General features: G+C 46.8%; 1 protein-coding gene across 1 annotated transcript in view; it reads right to left on the reverse strand.

Moving 5' to 3' along the window:
• Positions 1-18,554, reverse strand: part of arhgap31 (Rho GTPase activating protein 31) — a 164,776-nt gene that overhangs the window by 65,268 nt on the left and 80,954 nt on the right. The window lies entirely within an intron of this gene.

Consider the following 18,554-nt stretch of genomic DNA (forward strand, 5'->3'; position numbering starts at 1 on the left):
AGAAACAGAAGTTGAAGGGGGAGGGGGGCATAAAGCACAGTCAAAGGGAAGAGTTTTAAGGAGGCTTTTGTCTTATAATAATCTAGTGCAGCGCCTTGGGACATTTTACTATGCTAAAGGCGCTATACAAATACACGTTGTTGTTGTTGTTTTGAAAGAAGAGGCAAGTGGCAAGATGGAAGGTTGCCGGGAGTTGAAGAAAGCAAGGGTGTAGTGACTGTAAGAATGACTGCATGCAGTGGAAAGCAGCAAGAAAGGATCCAGTGTCAGGGAGGCAGGGTGTGTGTGAGACCTGAGGAGATCACAGAGGTAAGCTGGGAAAAGACTATGGAGGAATTTTAATATTGAGGAAGAGATTCTTATCAGTCCGCTGGGGCACAGGAACCCAATGGAGTTTAGCAAGGACTGGGTGCCAGGAGTGGGTGACGTGTGTGGGAGAAAGGCAGGGCAAGGCGTCCTGCATTCATAGAGGATGGAGGTGGGGAGACCAACGTGAAAAGCACTGGAGAAGTTGACCCTCAAGGTGATAAAGACATGGTTTAGGGTCTCAGGAAGAGGTAGGGATGGTGGTGACAATATTTTGGAGATGAAAGAAAGTGGTCTTGATAATGCACTGGACGTGGGGCAGGAAGTCCATCTCAGGGTTGAGCGGAATGACCTCTGAGCTAAGCCAGAGCAGGCAGCCTGGGAGAGCAATGGAGTCCAGGCCAGTGCCGCATGGGTCCTTATGGGAGTGAAAGGGATGGCTTCTATTTTGCCAACATTAAGTCGGAGAAAATTTGGACTCATCTTGATCGTAATGTTAGACAGGCAGCTGGAGAGGGTAGCAACAGCATTGGAATTGATCGTGAAGGTGAGAGGTAAAGCTTCCAGGTGATGACACTAAGGGCCAACCTGTAAATGATGAAGTGGAGGGGACCAAGGATGGAGCCTTGGGTATGTGGCAAGTTACCATTCGGGCAAGGGAAGGTGCCAGCAAGTTAACAGAGCAATTCCCCGCTGTTGATTTATTTAAGTTCCTTTATATCTTTTAATAAAATATTGCCAGTCCTACGGCTGTCTCGGGCATGATTAAGAAGGGAACCTGTTTTTCCAAAAAGATTGTAGTGTTTATGAAAATAGTGTATATGACTTGAGGGGATGTTGAAGGTGCGAAAAGGAACACTTTCTATTTCGGGCACACATCAGGCACTCACAGGCTCGGCCTAGCAATTAGGAGCAGAATAAACTCCCTCTAATTTGCCCAAAAAATGTGCCTCAGCCTAAACAAGCCAACGACATCAGTGCGACACGTGTTTTCCATCCTGCAGCCTCTTTTGAGTAAGATTGCCGACTGAAGGCCAATTACTGCCCAGTTAGGAGTACAGTAGTTGTGTGTGGTGAGTCCATGGGGGGAAAAAAGCCAAGTTTGCCGTCGGAGGTGATAATTAGCGGCAGGCGCTAAACTTTGCGCACGGCCAATAATCGCGCCCCAAACGGGGCGATACTGAATTTCCCCCCCCCCATGTCTGTTAGAACATAAGAACATAAGAAATAGGAGCAGGAGTAGGCCAATCGGCCCCTCGAGCCTGCTCCGCCATTCAATAAGATCATGGCTGATCTGATCCTAACCGCCAATCCACTATCACAGAACCATCTCCTGAATCTAACAGAATTAGACACACAAAATAGGAGCAGGATCAGGCTACACGGCCCCTGGGCCTGCTCCGCTACCCACAGGGCCATGACCGATCCGAACCTAGACTCATGTCCAAATTCCGGCCCGCTCCCCGTAACCCTTAATTCCCTTTACTTCTAGGAAACTGTCTATTTCTGTTTTAAATTTATGTAATGATGTAGCTTCTACAGCTTTTTGGGGCAGCATATTCCATGGACCTACCACCCTCTGAGTGAAGTAGTTACTCCTCATCTCAGTTTTGAAAGAGCAGCCCCTTATTCTAAGACTATGCCCCCTAGTTCTAGTTTCACCCATCCATAGAAACTGGGTAGAGCTGTATCAAATCCAATAGGCAATTTTAAAGAAAATTTTATATACATTAAGATTTGGTAAAAAAGAAAAGTTATGTATCTATATACTTTTGTGGCTTATCAAGGGATGAGATGTCAATGATGGGAAAATTAAGCACTTTCCATGTTTTGCATCCATTTTTGAAATCAAACGTTCACAGTTGACTTATAACATCAGATGCAGAATTTGTTACATTATTAAGTACGGTGTTGGATATCGTACCAGAGGATGGATTTAAAAGCAATGGAAAAGGTGGTGTAGATTCACTGAGATGTTATCAGGGTGAAGGGATCTTATGAAGAGAGACTGGAGAAGTTAGGGCTTAGAGCTGAGGTTAAAGGGTGACCTGATAACAGGTCTTCAAGTTGAAGAAGCGCACATACCAACCTAGAAAACAAGCGAAAATTGAGGAGCAACTTCAAAAAAGCTGGCACAGCCCCAAAAAGCTGATGACGCAAGAACAGTGCTGGCATGTGAAAACAAAAATAGTTACACAGTCTTTATTTTAGCGTCTTGGGACGTAAAGCCCTGCAGCGGGTAGTCAAAACTGCCCAATGCATTACCGGCACCCGGCTACCGACCATAGAGCACATATACCAGAAACGCTGTTTACGGAGGTCACGGTCCATCATCAAAGACCCTACCCACCCCAGCCACAGTCTGTTCGCCCTCCTGCCATCTGGGAGACGCTACAGATGCATTCGCACCCGTACGACCAGATTTAGGAACAGCTTCTTTCCCAGGGCTGTCATCCTACTGAACTCCACAAATAAACTCTAAAGCCTGCACATCTGCCAATGCACTTTATTATGGTTATGTTTATGTTAATGTATTACAAGCCAAATGTATGTTGAATGTTTAAATGTCTTAATCCAAATGTACACTCTCGGGAGCCGCAAGCCTACATTTTGTTGTACTGCACTTGTGCACTAACAATGACAATAAAAGTTGATTTGATTTGATATATAAATGCAAGTTGTTGTTTAGTACATTCCACCTCATGTAAAAAAAACAGGAAATTCTGGTAAGGTAGGGAGGGTGGGTCAAGTGAATCTGCTGCCCAACAGCCCCATTGACAAGGTGGCTTGCTTGGGGGAGCTCCTGGGCTACCCAACAATTCCTTCCACTTATGCCCCCAGTAGGCCCAATGGAATGGAGTTGCACTCAGAGCCTGGTAGAACCCCCAAGAGAAGATCAATGACCTTTCCAACAATGGCCGTCAGCCCCCTTTGGAGCATTTTCATAACTTGGGACCTTCCCTCCGATCCGCCATTGGAGCAGTGTGGTGATGCTCTGATTGGCTGCTGTCAGTACAGGTGCCTCTGGATTTCTGCTGCACCTGTGCCAATTCTCTCCTACCCCAGTAACATGCAAATAAAAGTTTTGCGCTCACAGTAACTAAAATAAGGTAAGGCCCATTTTATACAATTAACACAGAGGTAATGTTATCAGTGAGTGGATGCGACCTACAGGGAGAGGCCTGCCTATGGATTGGTGCTGTTGTAGTTTGTTTTCAACCTGTTCCCTGCTGTGTTTAATGCTACATCATACCCTCAATAAACTGACAAAGCAGCTAAGCTAGTCAGTGGTAATTGAAATAACAACAGAAAATGCTGGAAAATCTCAGCAGGCCAGGCAACATCCGTGGAGAGAAAATAGAGTCAACGTTTCGAGTCAAACCCTTTGTCAAGACTGGAGAGGCACAGGAAATGAAATAGATTGAAAGGCCGGGCTGGGAGAGAACAAAAGAGAAGTGAAGAGATATTAAGAGGTATTCAAAACGAGACGAGATGGTGATAGGACTAGTGGAGACAAAAGACGGCTCGAGATTAGGTGTGAAATGCGCTGGCAGAATGGGAGACAGCTGCCATGTGGGAGAGAGAAAAAAAAGGTGGGGGGGAAAGGGCCAAAACAAAGGTGGGGATAAAAAATAAGTAAAAATGTAATAGGGGCCGAGGTTATGATCTGAAATTGTTGAACTCGATATTGAGTTTTTCCAGCATTTTCTATTGTTATTTCGGATTTCCAGCATCCGCAGTATTTTGCTATCATACCAGTGGTAATTGAAGATTACTTTAAAGCTTATTCCTGTACACCAACACAAACCTGAATTGAACACAAAAAGCTGACTGAAAAATGGTGGGTAATTTTGAGTTTGGGCGATAATGTAAAAGGGGCCATATCAGATCAGTTACCCGTTATACGTCACGCCCGATTTTCCGGAGAGGTGTATAATGGGTGGCTAATCCGCTATCGCCCATTTTACACTATCACCCAAAATTAAAAACATCCCATAGCCTCACTTATAGATTAAGACCATTGTACATAATTTAAAAACATTTTTTTTTATTCGTTCATGGAATCTGGGCATCGCTGGCAAGGCCCAGCATTTATTGCCCATCCCTAGTTGCCCTCGAGAAGGTGGTGGTGAGCCGCCTTCTTGAACCGCTGCAGTCCGTGTGGTGAAGGTGCTCCCACAGTGCTGTTAGGGAGGGAGTTCCAGGATTTTGACCCAGCGACGATGAAGGATCGGCGATATACTTCCAAGTCAGGATGGTGTGTGACTTGGAGGAGACCATGATGATGTGTTCCAATATTGTGATGTGACACTGGAATCAGCACAAGCAGTGCGAGGAGTCCCATGGAAACAGCACAGTATTTGACACAATGCATAGACCTTGAACACTAAAAATCACAGAAAAGAAAGTGACAAAATCTTTAAGATGCAATTTAAAAGCAACCATGACCTTTTTTGGGCTGTTGTCTTGATAATCTCAGTGAAATATCAGTAAAGGGGCACTGTATGGATGAGAAGGTATTCAGCAAACCTTTTTTTTGTGGAAGGCGAAAATCTGGGACAGCCACTTTCATCATGTCCACCAGGTGGGCAGAGGAAATGCTTCAAGGACACCCTCAAAGCCTCCTTGAAAAAGTGCAACATCCCCACTGACAACTGGGAATCCCTGGGGAGAAGCATCCGGGAAGGCGCCGAACAACTCGAGTCTCTTCGCCGGGAGCAAGCGGAAGCCAAGCTCAAACAGCGGAAGGAGCGCACGTCAACCCAAGCACTCCACCCACCCGCCCCTTCAACCACCGTCTGCCCCACCTGCGACAGAGACTGTAGGTCCCGCATTGGACTCATCAGTCACCTGAGAACTCATTTTTAGTGTGGAAGCAAGTCATCCTCGGTTCCAAGGGACTGCCTAAGAAGAAGAAGACCCCAGCGTGCTTAAGCGACAAACCAATGTGCTTTGGGTCTGATTCAATCCATCACCTGGTGCGTCTAGAAACCAATGAGAGAAAGATTTGCCAGATGAATTTTTCATGAGGTCAGAAAACTACCGTTGGTTTTTCTTTTCCTCCGTTACTGTTTTATATAATTATAAAATGACCTTTTTTTGTATACGTCTGATGCTCAGTATCCTGTACCATGGCCGGGAGCACAGGGAACATTCGCAGTACAAGACAAAGGAAATGGAAAACTGCAGTGTGTTGGATTTAGACATACATGCAAGTTGTGGGGGAGGGGGGTTCTGGTCTCTGTCTGAAAGTATCAGCTAGAAAACAAACCACGTGTTCTGAGGTTTTATTTTCCTTTGCATGCTGGGAGTGCCGCCACTGTGCCCCACAAGGACTCTGTCCCCTTTCCACAGACCACTCCCCATTAGTAACAGAGGTTCGCAATGGCTTAACACTACCAGCGGTTTCACCATAAACTCGATCTGCATCTCTCTTGAGATTTAGAGAAACATAGAATCATAGGAGCAGGAGTAGGCCATTCGGCCCTTCGAGCCTGCACCGCCATTCAATATGATCATGGCTGATCCTCTATCTCAATACCATATTCCCGCTCTCTCCCCATACCCCTTGACGCCTTTTGCGTCTAGATACCTATCTATCTCCTTCTTAAATATATTCAGTAACTTGGCCTCCACAGCCTTCTGTGGTAGAGAATTCCACAGGTTCACCACCCTCTGAGTGAAGAAATTTCTCCTCATCTCAGTCCTAAATGTCCTACCCCGTATCCTGAGACTGTGACCCCTCGTTCTAGACCCCCCAGCCAGGGGAAACATCTTCCCTGCATCCAGTCTGTCTAACCCTGTCAGAATTTTATACGTTTCAATGAAAGTGTAGAGTTTGTATTTTTTTTAATGTTTTGTTGAAGTTGCTATGATCTGGAATGCGCTGCCTGAAAGAGTGGAGGAAGCAGATTCAATAGTAACTTACAAAACGGAATTGGATATATACTTGAAAAGGAAAAATTTGCAGAGCTATGGGGCAAGGGCAGGGGGGAGTGGTACTAATTGGAGAGCTCTTTCAAAGAGCCGGCACAGGCACAAAGGGCTGAACGGCCTCCTTCTGTGCTGTATGATTCTAAGCACGGTGGCATAGTGGTTAGCACTGTTGCCTCACAGTGCCAGGGACCCGGGTTCGAATCCGGCCTCGGGTGACTGTCTGTGTGGAGTTTGCACATTCTCCCCGTGTTTGCGTGAGTTTCCTCCGGGTGCTCCGGTTTCCTCCCACAGTCCAAAGATGTGCGGGTTAAGTTGATTGGCTATGATAAATTGACCCTTAGTGTTAGGGGGATTAAATACGTGGGGTTACGGGGATCAGGTGGGATATGTGTCGGTGCAGGCTCAATGGGCCGAAATGGCCTCTATCTGCACTGTGGGGTTTAAAAAAAGTGTACAAACTGATAGGCCTAAAGCCAGCAGCTAAGTTCATTTTTCAACTGAGCCTGCTCTCCAGAGCTCCAAGGAATGGTTCAATATGTCTCTCCCCTGCTCTTTATCTGTCACTCTGAAACACAGTCAGCGTGGGAGTTGGTGCAATGAACCATATTGTCAGCGACCATCTGTGAACGGTCACAATTTACCCAAAGCTGTGCAGATAGTGATGGAGCCCCTGAATGGCGGAATTTGGCTCCCGCGTCAATTTGTTTGCTCGAGAGCTGCTCCTGGTGCTGCTGGAAGCCTTGCAGACCCGAGCTGCTCATTTGCAAGGACCTAGCTTTAAAAGATAATCAAACGCTTAACACCAAAACACTTGACTAATCTACTGGAATTTTTTGAGGATGTAACTTGTAAAATAGATAAGGGAGAACCAGTGGATGTGGTGTATTTGGACCTTCAAAAGGCTTTCGATAAGGTCCCGCATAAGAGATTAGCGTGTAAAGTTAAGGCACATGGGATTGGGGGCAAGGTACTGAATTGGATAGCGAATTGGTTGGCAGGCAGGAAGCAAAGAGTTGGAATAAACGGGTCTTTTTCCGAATGGCAGTCAGTGACTAGTGGGGTACCGCAGGGATCGGTCCTTGGACCCCAGCTATTCACAATATATATTAATGATCTGGACGAGGGAACTAGATGTAATATCTCCAAATTTGCAGACGACACAAAGCTGGGTGGTCGTGTGTGCTGTGAGGAGGATGCCGAGAAACTCCAGGATGATTTGGACAGGTTGGGTGATTGGGCAGAAGCATGGCAGATGCAATATAACGTGGATAAATGTGAGGTTATCCACTTTGGTAGCAAAAACAGGAAGGCAGATTATTATCTGAATGGCAATAGATTGGGAGAAGGGGAAGTGCAACAAGACCTGGGTGTTCTTGTGCACCAGTCGCTGAAGGTAAGCATGCAGGTGCAGCAGGCGGTTAAGAAGGCAAATGGTATGTTGGCCTTCGTAGCGAGAGGGTTTGAGTACAGGAACAAGGGTGTCTTGCTGCAGTTGTACAGGGCCTTGGTGAGACCGCATCTTGAGTATTGTGTGCAGTTTTGGTTGCCTTATCTGAGGAAGGATGTTCTTGCCATGGAAGGAGTTCAGCGAAGATTCACCAGGCTGATACCTGGGATGGCAGGAATGACGTATGAGGAGAGATTGGGTCGATTGGGCTTGTACTCGCTGGAGTTTAGAAGAATGAGAGGGGATCTCATTGAAAGTTATAAAATTCTGACAGGACTGGACAGACTAGATGCAGGAAGAATGTTCCCGATGGTCGGGGAGTCCAGAACCAGGGGTCACAGTCTAAGGATAAGAGGTAGGCCATTTAGGACAGAAATGAGGAGGAATTTCTTCACCCAGAGAGTGGTGAACCTGTGGAATTCTCTACCACAGAAGGCAGTAGAGGCCAATTCATTAAATATATTCAAGAAGGAGTTGGATATATTTCTCAAGGCTAAAGGGATCAAGGGGTACGGGGAGAAAGCAGGGACCGGGTACTGAATTTGGATGATCAGCCATGATCGCATTGAATGGCGGAGCAGGCTCGAGGGGCCAAATGGCCTACTCCTGCTCCTATCTTCTATGTTTCTATGTAAAATGAAGAGATTGGTTATAAAAATGGGTATTTGGTGTCTCTAAAGGTCAAAGGGACCCAGCTCTGTGGATTATTATTGATTGTGAAACACTGTATGACTATATCCATTCAAGAGTGGGCCATATTTTCCAATCGGAGGCTTCCCGCGTGCGGAAGCCTCCGATCTGGAAAAATTTACGCACTTACCTGAGGGCTCCCGAGGTGCGTATAGTTCCGTTCCTGGGCCTCTCCAACTGCAAGTGTGCAGGGTCCACGTATCCCAGAGGCCCGTGCGGTTCGCAAGCGTCACTGGGATCACGTGGGCCATGAGGAGCCAATAGGAGAAGGGAATCTCCCTTCATACACTTGACAGATAGACTCGTCAAATATATGAATGGAGATCACCCCAAAAAACACTAAAACTTTAAATACATTTTTTTTAAATCACCTTTTTAAAATTAGTTGAAATTACAATAAATTAAATATTTTAAACAAGTAATTTTTTGAAAAAAATAATTAAAGTTTTTTACGGGGCTAAAAATAAACGTACCTTTTCTTAAAGTCTTTTTAAATGACAAATGAGTGAAAAAACATTTTTTTGGACTTTTTTTCAACTCTTCTGCTGGTAAAAGCAGGCCTTACGCTTTTACCAGGCGTAAGATTTCTAAGGGTTTTCTGCGGGCGGAGGTTCTCCAGAAAGCGGAACTCTCCCCCCGCAGAGGCCCTTCTCCAGGGCAGGCGGAGTCTCTGTCAAGAGCATTCTTGACAGATCGGAAACGCCGGTTTTCAGCACATGTACTGTGCATGCCTGAAACCGGCATTTCCGATGTCCCTACAGGTGTGCACACAGCGCGTACCCACCCGTCGGGATCGGAATACCTGGGCCACTACTGTTTGAGCCCCGATAGAATCACTGCACTGCACCTCAGCCTTACTGACACTCCTGCATTCCCTGGGATTTCCCCTCTTCAGGGTCGTGATCTCCTGTTTCTGTTGGTTTTTCCTGCTGCAGGCTGAGAAAGCATTCTTATCCTCGTGTTAAAATCACTTCATGGCCTTTCCTCTCACGATCTCCATAACCTCCTCTAGCTCTATAAGCACCCATGGAACTCGCTGTTCCCCTGACTCTGGACTCTTACACTTTGCTCTCTCCCTTCGCCCCACCACCGATGACTGCGTCTTCAGCCGCCTTGGCCTCTTGCTCTGCAATTTCCTCCCTAAATCCCTCCACCTCTGACTGCTCCTTAAATCTCAGTTCTTTGACTAAGCCTTTGGTCACCCCTCCTAATATCCCTTCTTTTGGTTTGACATCCATTTTTCCCTGATTATGTCTCTGTGAAGTGCCTTGGGACATTTTTCTACGTTAACGGGGCAATATAAATGCAAGCTGTTGGTTTCTGGTGCAGGCGGACTCCTCAAGTATACAGGCACAACTGAAAGTCTCACACCTAGTATTGCCCAATGTTGGAGCTCTATCGTTAGAGCTCTAATGCAGGGTGCAGAACTAGAGCACCGCAGTCCAGTAGATTCCTATACCTCAGAAGTCTACCTCTGCTTTTCCCTTCTGCAGATCTCTTTGTATCGTGGTGTGAGCTCTGAGCTCCCAGCTGGTTCAAACTCTGAACTCCTGGCGTGTGCGAGTTCGCAACTGGTATGAACTTTGAACTCCCAGCTAGTGTGAACTCTGAACTCTGGCTCTTCTGGGGCTGACGTGCCTCTTTGTCTCCTTGCCCCCATGCACCCCACCCCATAATCCTGCCAACCAGATATTACTAAATGTCGACGTAGATAGAATATTTTCTTCAGCAGTCAGACAAGGCATTATTATGTCCGTGTATAATTGAGACACGGACAGCAGGAGTTGATTAAAACAAGTCTTTACTGAATGGAGACAATTGGGAAACTGAAACTACAGAAGGTTGCTAGTGCCTTTTATACAGGGGTGGTCACTGCCGGTACTGCAGTCTGAGACCAGTTATTCCCTTAAAGGTACATACACAACAATTCCTCCCCTTTTAGATAAACAGTACATAACATTCATTTAACAACTAAATAATAACTAATTACAATTACAATTACGGTTGCTAGATACATTGGTTGAGGTTAAGCAATTATAAGTTCAGTCTTTGAGGAGGCTTCCTGATTCTGTCTGGATAACGCCTCTTTGGGGTATCAGGTTCTTCTGGTGAGGTTGAGTCGGGATCAATGTCGTTGTTTGGTTCGTCTGCTTCCAATATCACCGATTCTGCGGTAGATACAATTGGTACTTCGGTTTCATCGCCAGGTGCATCAGATCGTGGTGTGGAGTTGACGTTTTTCAGTGACTCTAGAATCTGGTCAGCATGGCGTCTTACAATGCTCTCTCCAACGTCCACGGTATACATTAGAGGTCCTTGCCGTGTACAGATCGTTCCTGGCTGCCATTTCTCTGTGCGGTAGTCCCGGGCCAAAACTGGTTGACCTATCTTAAAACTCCTGGTCGGCCTTTCATTCATATTCTGAAACTGCCTGTTCTCCACATCTCTTCGGACGTTTGGCTCAACCAAATCCAAGCGGCATCGTAGTCTTCGATTGAAGAACATCATGGCTGGAGTTTGGTTGGTAACCGCATGTGTCGCATTCCGGTAGGCAAACAAGAAGTTATCCACCTTGTGTTGTAGGGGTATATCTTCATTACACATTGCCTTGATAGCCTTCTTGAATGTTTGAACAAACCTCTCGGCCAATCCATTAGTGGCTGGATGATATGGGGCGGATGTGTAATGCTTAACACCATTGTTCTTTAAGAACCTCCGGAACTCTTCAGACACAAACTGTGGTCCATTGTCAGAGCAAATCTGTTCAGGCAGCCCATTCCTGGCGAATATGGTTCGTAAGACTGTGATAGTTTTTTCTGTGGTGGTTGAGGACATTTTTATTACCTCTGGCCACTTTGAATGTGCATCCACTGCAATTAAAAACATCGAGTCCATAAAGGGACCAGCAAAATCAATGTGCACCCTTTGCCATGGAGATGAGGGCCACTCCCATGGGTGTAGAGGAGCTTGTGGTGGGGCGTTTTGGACCTTCTGGCATCCTGTACAGCTCTTGGTCATCTCTTCGATTTCTCTATCGATTCCCAGCCACCACACAAACGCTCTGGCTAAGTTCTTCATTTTTACCCCACCCAGATGACCCTCATGAAGCTCATTGAGCACTCTATCCGTCAATTTGGGTGGAATTACTACTCTGGATCCACACATCAAGGTCCCTCTGCACACTGACAGCTGTTCTCTTCTCGGCGAGAATGCTGGCAGCAGTGGTTCGCCATGTGCTGGCCATCCCTTCACCGTTAAATCATAGACCCAGGAGAGTGTCGGGTCATTTCGTGTTTCCTTTTCTATGTTTGCATTCGTCACAGGGAGATATTCGACTATAGTCGAGTGGAATAACTCCACTGGATCCACTGCCAGTTCTTCTTCCACCGTCGGTAACGGTAGGCGCGACAATCCATCAGCATTCCCATGCTGTTTAGTTCCCTTGTACTCGATGTCATATTGGTGTGCCCTTAGGAAAAGGGACCACCTCTGCAGCCGTTGTGCCGTCATTATCGGTACGCCCTTCTGAGGGTTGAAAATGGAGACGAGAGGTTGATGATCAGTTAGTAGAGTAAATTTCTGACCGTGCAGGTAGTGATTGAACTTCTTCACCCCCCACACCAGGCTGAGGGCCTCTCTGTCAATCTGAGCGTAGTTACGCTCGGCTGAAGTTGACGAGCGTGACGCAAAAGCTATCGGCCTCTCTGAACCATCAAGGAATTTATGTGACAGTACCGCCCCAATGCCGTAGGGAGACACATCACACGCCAGTCTTATCGGTAGTGATGGGTTGTAGTGAGCCAATACTTCTCTTGAAGTGATTAGGTCCTTACTCTTCTGAAAGGCCCGCTTACATTCATCGCTCCATTTCCATGCTACTCCCGTTCGTAGTAGGGCGTTCAGTGGATGCAGAATTGTGGACAAATTCAGCAAAAACTTATGGTAGTAATTCACCAATCCGAGGAATGACCTCAGTTGCGACACATTTTCAGGCGCCGGAGCCATAACTACCGCTTCAATTTTGTCAGTGGACTTATGCAACCCCTCTTCATCAATCACGTGGCCACAATACGATATCTGTTTCTTAAAAAACTCGCACTTGGGGTGATTGGCTCGTAGCCCATGTTCACGTAGTCTAGTGAGCACCTGCTCTAGGTTGACAAGGTGTTCACTGTCATCTTCACCTGTCACTAGGATGTCGTCTAAGTAACACTGAGTCCCCGGAATCCCTTGCAGGACTTGTTCCATCGCTCTTTGCCATATCGCCGGAGCTGATGCTACTCCGAATACCAGTCGATTATACTGGCAAAGACCTTTGTGAGTGTTTATCGTGAGATATTTCCTAGAGGATTCTTCAACCTCCATCTGCAAATATGCTTGTGCTAGGTCAATTTTTGTAAAACGCTTCCCTCCAGATAGTGAGGCGAAGATATCTTCTATCCTTGGAAGAGAATATTGTACTGTGTGAAGGACTGGGTTCACCGTCACCTTGAAGTCCCCACAGATGCGTACTTTCCTTGGCTCCTCAGACTTATTGTTTAATGTTTTCTTCATGGCAGGAACGATGGGTGTCGCCCACTCGCTCCAGTCTACCTTAGATAACACGCCTGCATTCTCCAGATTCTGCAGCTCTGCCTCGATGGCTGGGTGAATTGCATATGGTACCGGTCTTGCTTTGAAAAACTTGGGAATTGCATTCTCCTCTATTTTTATCAAGGCGGTTACACCTTTAAGAGTGCCCAGTTCTTGTTGAAATACCTCTTTGGCGTCAGCTAAGATTGTTGACAATCGTCCAGGAGTGATGTCGTCATCCTTTTTACCAGCCACCGTCAGTGCCTGAATGGAGTGCCAGTCTAAACTTATCTTTCTGATCCATTCACGTCCCAATAATGGTGGTCCACCATCTTGCAGAATGTAGAGATACAATTTCCGTATTTTCTTGCCGTTGTATTCGACAGGCACCCTTATTTTTCCTCTGGGGTATACTTTTTGCCCCGTATACGTCCTCAAGACAATGGATGTCTCCCTCAAGGGTATGTGTGAGAATAGCCGCTCATAGTCTCGTCGATTCATGACGGTTAGAGCTGATCCTGTATCCAATTCCATTTTGACTTGGGACCCTGCTATCGTGAGGGTGACCCAAATGGTTCGGTGATCCTCTTTTGCGATTATGTTGTGAAGTTTGAGACAGCTTAGTCTCTTGTTCCCGGATTCACTATCGCTCATCTGGTCTTCGGAACTACTGTCCGTCATCTTTTGTACTTTCCTGTACGGTTCCTTAGTAGCCTTTTTGTTGTCATTGGTCTTCTTCCCAGACCTGCAAACTCGTGCAATGTGTCCCATCTTTCCGCATTGCCTGCATATTTTGTCCTTGGACCAGCAGTCCTTCTGGTCATGGTTTATTCTGCCGCAGCGATAACATTTTGCAAATCACCGTGTCATTTCGTGGGTGCCGTATTCCTGTGGCTTTTGTTGTATTTCTGCAGCTCCCCTGGCTGCTGCTTCATACGACACTGCCACGCTGAAAGCCTTATCTAGCGTCAGCTCTTTCTCTGAGAGTAACTTCTTCTGGGTTCCTTCACTCAGGAGTCCACAGACAAATTTGTCCCGTAGGGTATCTGCCAGTCCTGCTCCGAACTGGCAGTGCTTTGATAGCTTGCGTAGTTCCGTAAGGTACTCAGCATTGCTCTCATCTTTATGCTGAGTTCTCCTGTGGAATTTAAATCTTTCTGCTATCAGCAGCGGTGCAGGGTTTAGGTGTTCCTGTAGGATAGCAACAATTTCGTTAAAACTCTTCGCCTTTGGTTTGGCTGGAGTAATCAGGTCCTGCAATAGGCTGTACGTTCTTGCGCCCATTAAGTTTAGCAGTACCGATGCCTTTTTTTCATCGGCTATTTCGTTTGCCTCGCAATATACCTCGGCTCTTTCCACATACGTGGTCCAGTCTTCTATTGCATTATCAAAGGCAGTGATATAGCCAGTCTTCGGCATCTTGGAAATCTAAAATGGCGCCTCCCGCGCTTTGCCTTCTTCCCCAATTTAACAAAATGGTGCCTCCCGCGCTTTGCCTTCTTCCCCGCTGGATTAAGATGGCGCCTCCCGCGCTTTGCCTTCTTCCCCGCTGTTGCTAGCGTTGCTTTCCGCGGTTTCCATGGCAACCTGCAGCTCCTCGCGGCTTTCTGCGCGTTTAATATTTTTTAAAATTTTATTATTTTCCCGTCGTGGAACAATCCTGTGGGACTCTTGCCTCCCTCTTCTCGGGTCTGTACGCTGCCCGGCTTCGTAGCACCGGCCGCGCCCTGTGTGCTCCACCCTCTCTCTCTCTCCTCTTCCCGACAATGCTGCTCGGCCCCGTTGCAAGCCACCCGCTCGAGTTCTAGACCGCCGCAGCCCAGGAAGGATCAGTGTACTACCTGCCACCAGCCCGATTAGCTGAAGCACCGTCGACAGGAACCAAGCCCCGCTCTCGACAGCCTCTCCTGCAAATCTTCAACTCTGCTGACTCAAAGGCGGATGCCCATGGTCGACGCCCGTTTCTACTGTTTCTTTCTTCTTTCTGGCCTCGACCTCTGCTCACTTCGCTTCAGGGATGGATCCCATGAGGTGGTGCAGACTGTAGGTAAGTTCGTATCTGCTCGTCGCCAATATTATGTCCGTGTATAATTGAGACACGGACAGCAGGAGTTGATTATAACAAGTCTTTACTGAATGGAGACAATTGGGAAACTGAAACTACAGAAGGTTGCTAGTGCCTTTTATACAGGGGTGGTCACTGCCGGTACTGCAGTCTGAGACCAGTTATTCCCTTAAAGGTACATACACAACAGGCATGCCATCTGTTGTAGAGCTTAGATTACATTGTGCAGGAAACTCTTTGGTATCCGGCACCGACGGGACCGGCGTGTTGCCGGTTGATCAAAAATTCCGGATGACGGAGAGGGTTATCTACCGGGGCTATTTTTAACAAAGAACAATAAAAAAATCAAGAAATGTGCAGTATACAGTAATTGGGTACTCACCTACAGAATGTTGTGTTAAATGGGTGGTGGAAGATGCTTGATTAAGTACAGTACTGCCAGTTGAGGGTAATGCAATGCAATGACTACCAGCAGCGTGGGAGACACACAGTACCCCTGTAAAATGGCGGATCAGAAGAGACTACCGGCAGCGTGGGAGAGTCAGACTCCTGTTATTGAGGTGTTCCGACTCCCGACAGCGCCAAGAAGCCGAGTAGTGGCAGTTTGGAGAACTACCCCCACTGACTAACTCGGCCACCGCGGGAGACTCGGACTCGGCAACATTGCCGGTTATTGAGATGTTGTTTTCGGAGTGAGAATTTTGCCTGTTAATAGAGAATTCCGGATATTTAGGTGCCGTTTAAACGAGAGTTTCCTGTAGTCTCTGGCTGGCACCAGGGAGAAATAAATATCACAGATACAATTCCCTGCCGGGGCATGGCAGCGGTTTACCACCCAGGTTACCTGCAGTAAACGTACTGCGTACCAGGGGCACGACTTCAGAAATTCTACCCACTAGTTTCATCAGCTGCCGCAGCGAGAATGGGACAGAGCAGCAAATGGTAATTTGATGTTTTATTACTAGTTTTTAGTGAGACGATGTATGAAAACATTAGTGGCAATCACAATTTGTGAGGCAACACTATAATTGCTTCACTAATTGCATCACCATGCATTTCTCAAATTACAAACCCAGCAAGACTTTCTCACCGATAATAACGGGTTTTAGTTTGAGTCTGTAAAACATGCAGGTCAGGACTGGTAATCAGCGGCTCTTTGCTCTTTAATTATGCAGGAGGATTGGGTGATGAAGTAAATTAGTAGACGGTGCTTTCACGTTAGGGCCTGTGTCCGAATCCAGCCAAGACTGATGGGATGAAAGTCTCCGCTGTGTGTTGGCTATAAGGATTGTAAGTTAATCGAATTTGAGCAGCTATTACCTAGTTTTTAATGGTTCATAGGCCTACAGCATAACAGTGCCCACAATTTTATTTTAATTGGCAATGCCTGTTAGAAAGACCGTGGCATAGTGGTTAGCACTGTTGCCTCACAGCGCCAGGGACCCGGGTTCAAATCCGGCCTCGGGTGACTGTCTGTGTGGAGTTTGCACATTCTCCCCGTGTTTGCGTGGGTTTCCTCTGGGTGCTCCGGTTTCCTCCGGGTGCTCCGGTTTCCTCCCACAGTCCAAAGATGTGCGGGTTAGGTTGATTGGCCATGATAAAAATTGGCCCTTAGTGTTAGGGGGGATTAAATACGTGGGGTTACGGGGTTACGGGGATAGGGCTTGGGTGGGATGGCTGTCGGTGTAGGGACCGGGTGCTAGGGTTTGGATGATCAGCCATGATCTCGTTGAATGGCGGAGCAGGCTAGAAGGGCCGAATGGCCTACTCCTACTCGTTGTTTCTATGTGATGCATGGTTGGTCTGAGAAATGGTAAAATAAAAGGGCTGGATTTTCCACCCTGCTACCACCTGATTTTGGTGGTACCAGGCGATTGGGATTGGGAAATGTGGTGGAAAATTGTTCCACTGGCTCTCCGGAACCTTCCATCACATCCGAGATTTTCCACCAGGAGTGACGGCGGGCCTTGAATACATCCGTCCGTATTTGGGCAGGGAGATTTGAATGATAAGCTGATGATGGAATACATCAATGGATGTATTTCCTGCCATGAATGCTATGGCAACACTAGGCATCAGGAATGCTGCCGTGTGCCTAGTGTCTGCGTTGCTAAGGTGACAGGGGAGGAGTAAAAACTGAAAGGCCGCCTTGCCTAGTGCGATGGATTTTAGTTATTATTTTCAGCCCAGGATGGCTGCTCACTCTACATAGACATAGAAACATAGAAACATAGAAGATAGGAGCAGGAGTAGGCCATTCGGCCCCTCGAGCCTGCTCCGCCATTTAATGAGATCATGGCTGATCATCCAAATTCAGTACCCTGTGACGTAAGAAAACTACTAGGCACTTAGTCTAAGCATTAAACAAAGCTTTAATCAACTGTTTTACAACATGGAGGTCTAGTTGTGTCCTTCACTAGTTCCTGTTAAGAATGTCCTGCGCAAGCTGGGCCAGTGCCTGAGTATTTACACTCTCCTGGGACAGCGTCACCTGCAGGCCGCTCAGTATTATTCCATAAGTCTTTCTTTCATGAATGACTGATTCCTGTCACCCTGCCCCTGCTTTCTCCCCATATCCCTTGATCCCTTTAACCTTAAGAAATATATCTAACTCCTTCTTGAATATATTTAATGAATTGGCCTCAACTGCCTTGTGTGGTAGAGAATTCCACAGGTTCACCACTCTCTGGGTGAAGAAATTCCTCCTCATCTCTGTCCTAAATGGCTTACCCCTTCTCCTTAGACTGTGACTCTTGGTTCTGGACTCCCCCGCCATTGGGAACATCCTTCCTGCACCTAGTCTGTCCAGTCCTGTTAGAATTTTATGTTTCAATGAGATCCCCTCTCATTCTTCTAAACTCCAGCGAGTATAAGCCCAATTGACCCAATCTCTCCTCATATGTCATTCCAGCCATCCCAGGTATCAGTCTGGTGAATCTTCGCTGCACTCCCTCCATGGCAAGAACATCCTTCCTCAGATAAGGCGACCGAAACTGCACACAATACTCAAGGTGTGGTCTCACCAAGGCCCTGTACAACTGCAGCAACTACCCATCAGCATGCACCACAACCATTTCCGTCTCCCCAGACACAGGCAGCAGAATTACCATTGGGAGTCTGCAGGATTTTTTTAGACGAGCCTGACCCCAGAGGGTCCGCTGGAATCAGGGCTCACAAAGACAGTCGAGCACAAAGCTAATCTCACCACCGATTCAATGGCATTGCCCCTCAATCACAAAATCTAGGCCTAGTCCTGTTAAAGTAGAAAGGATGCTACTTTATGGTCAAGATTGGAACATGTATGTCTATCCAACTGTTGAACTTTTCCTACTTAAGGAGAAATGGCTCTTTAACTATTAACACCCTAAGGGGTCAAAATGGGTTCATGTCTTTAGTTTAATAGTAGTCAAAGGAATTTCATATGAGCCTGTTAACATATTATTGCTCCTATTATTGCTCAGTGCAATTCCAACCCATTAACTTTTGGCAGAATGAATCAAAGAAAATGGGCTGGATTTTCATCGGGCCGTGGAGGCG

The sequence above is a fragment of the Somniosus microcephalus genome, chromosome 14 (genome assembly GCF_052327205.1).
Source record: "Somniosus microcephalus isolate GS21.2 chromosome 14, FLI_Smic_1.0, whole genome shotgun sequence".
NCBI lineage: Eukaryota > Metazoa > Chordata > Chondrichthyes > Squaliformes > Somniosidae > Somniosus > Somniosus microcephalus.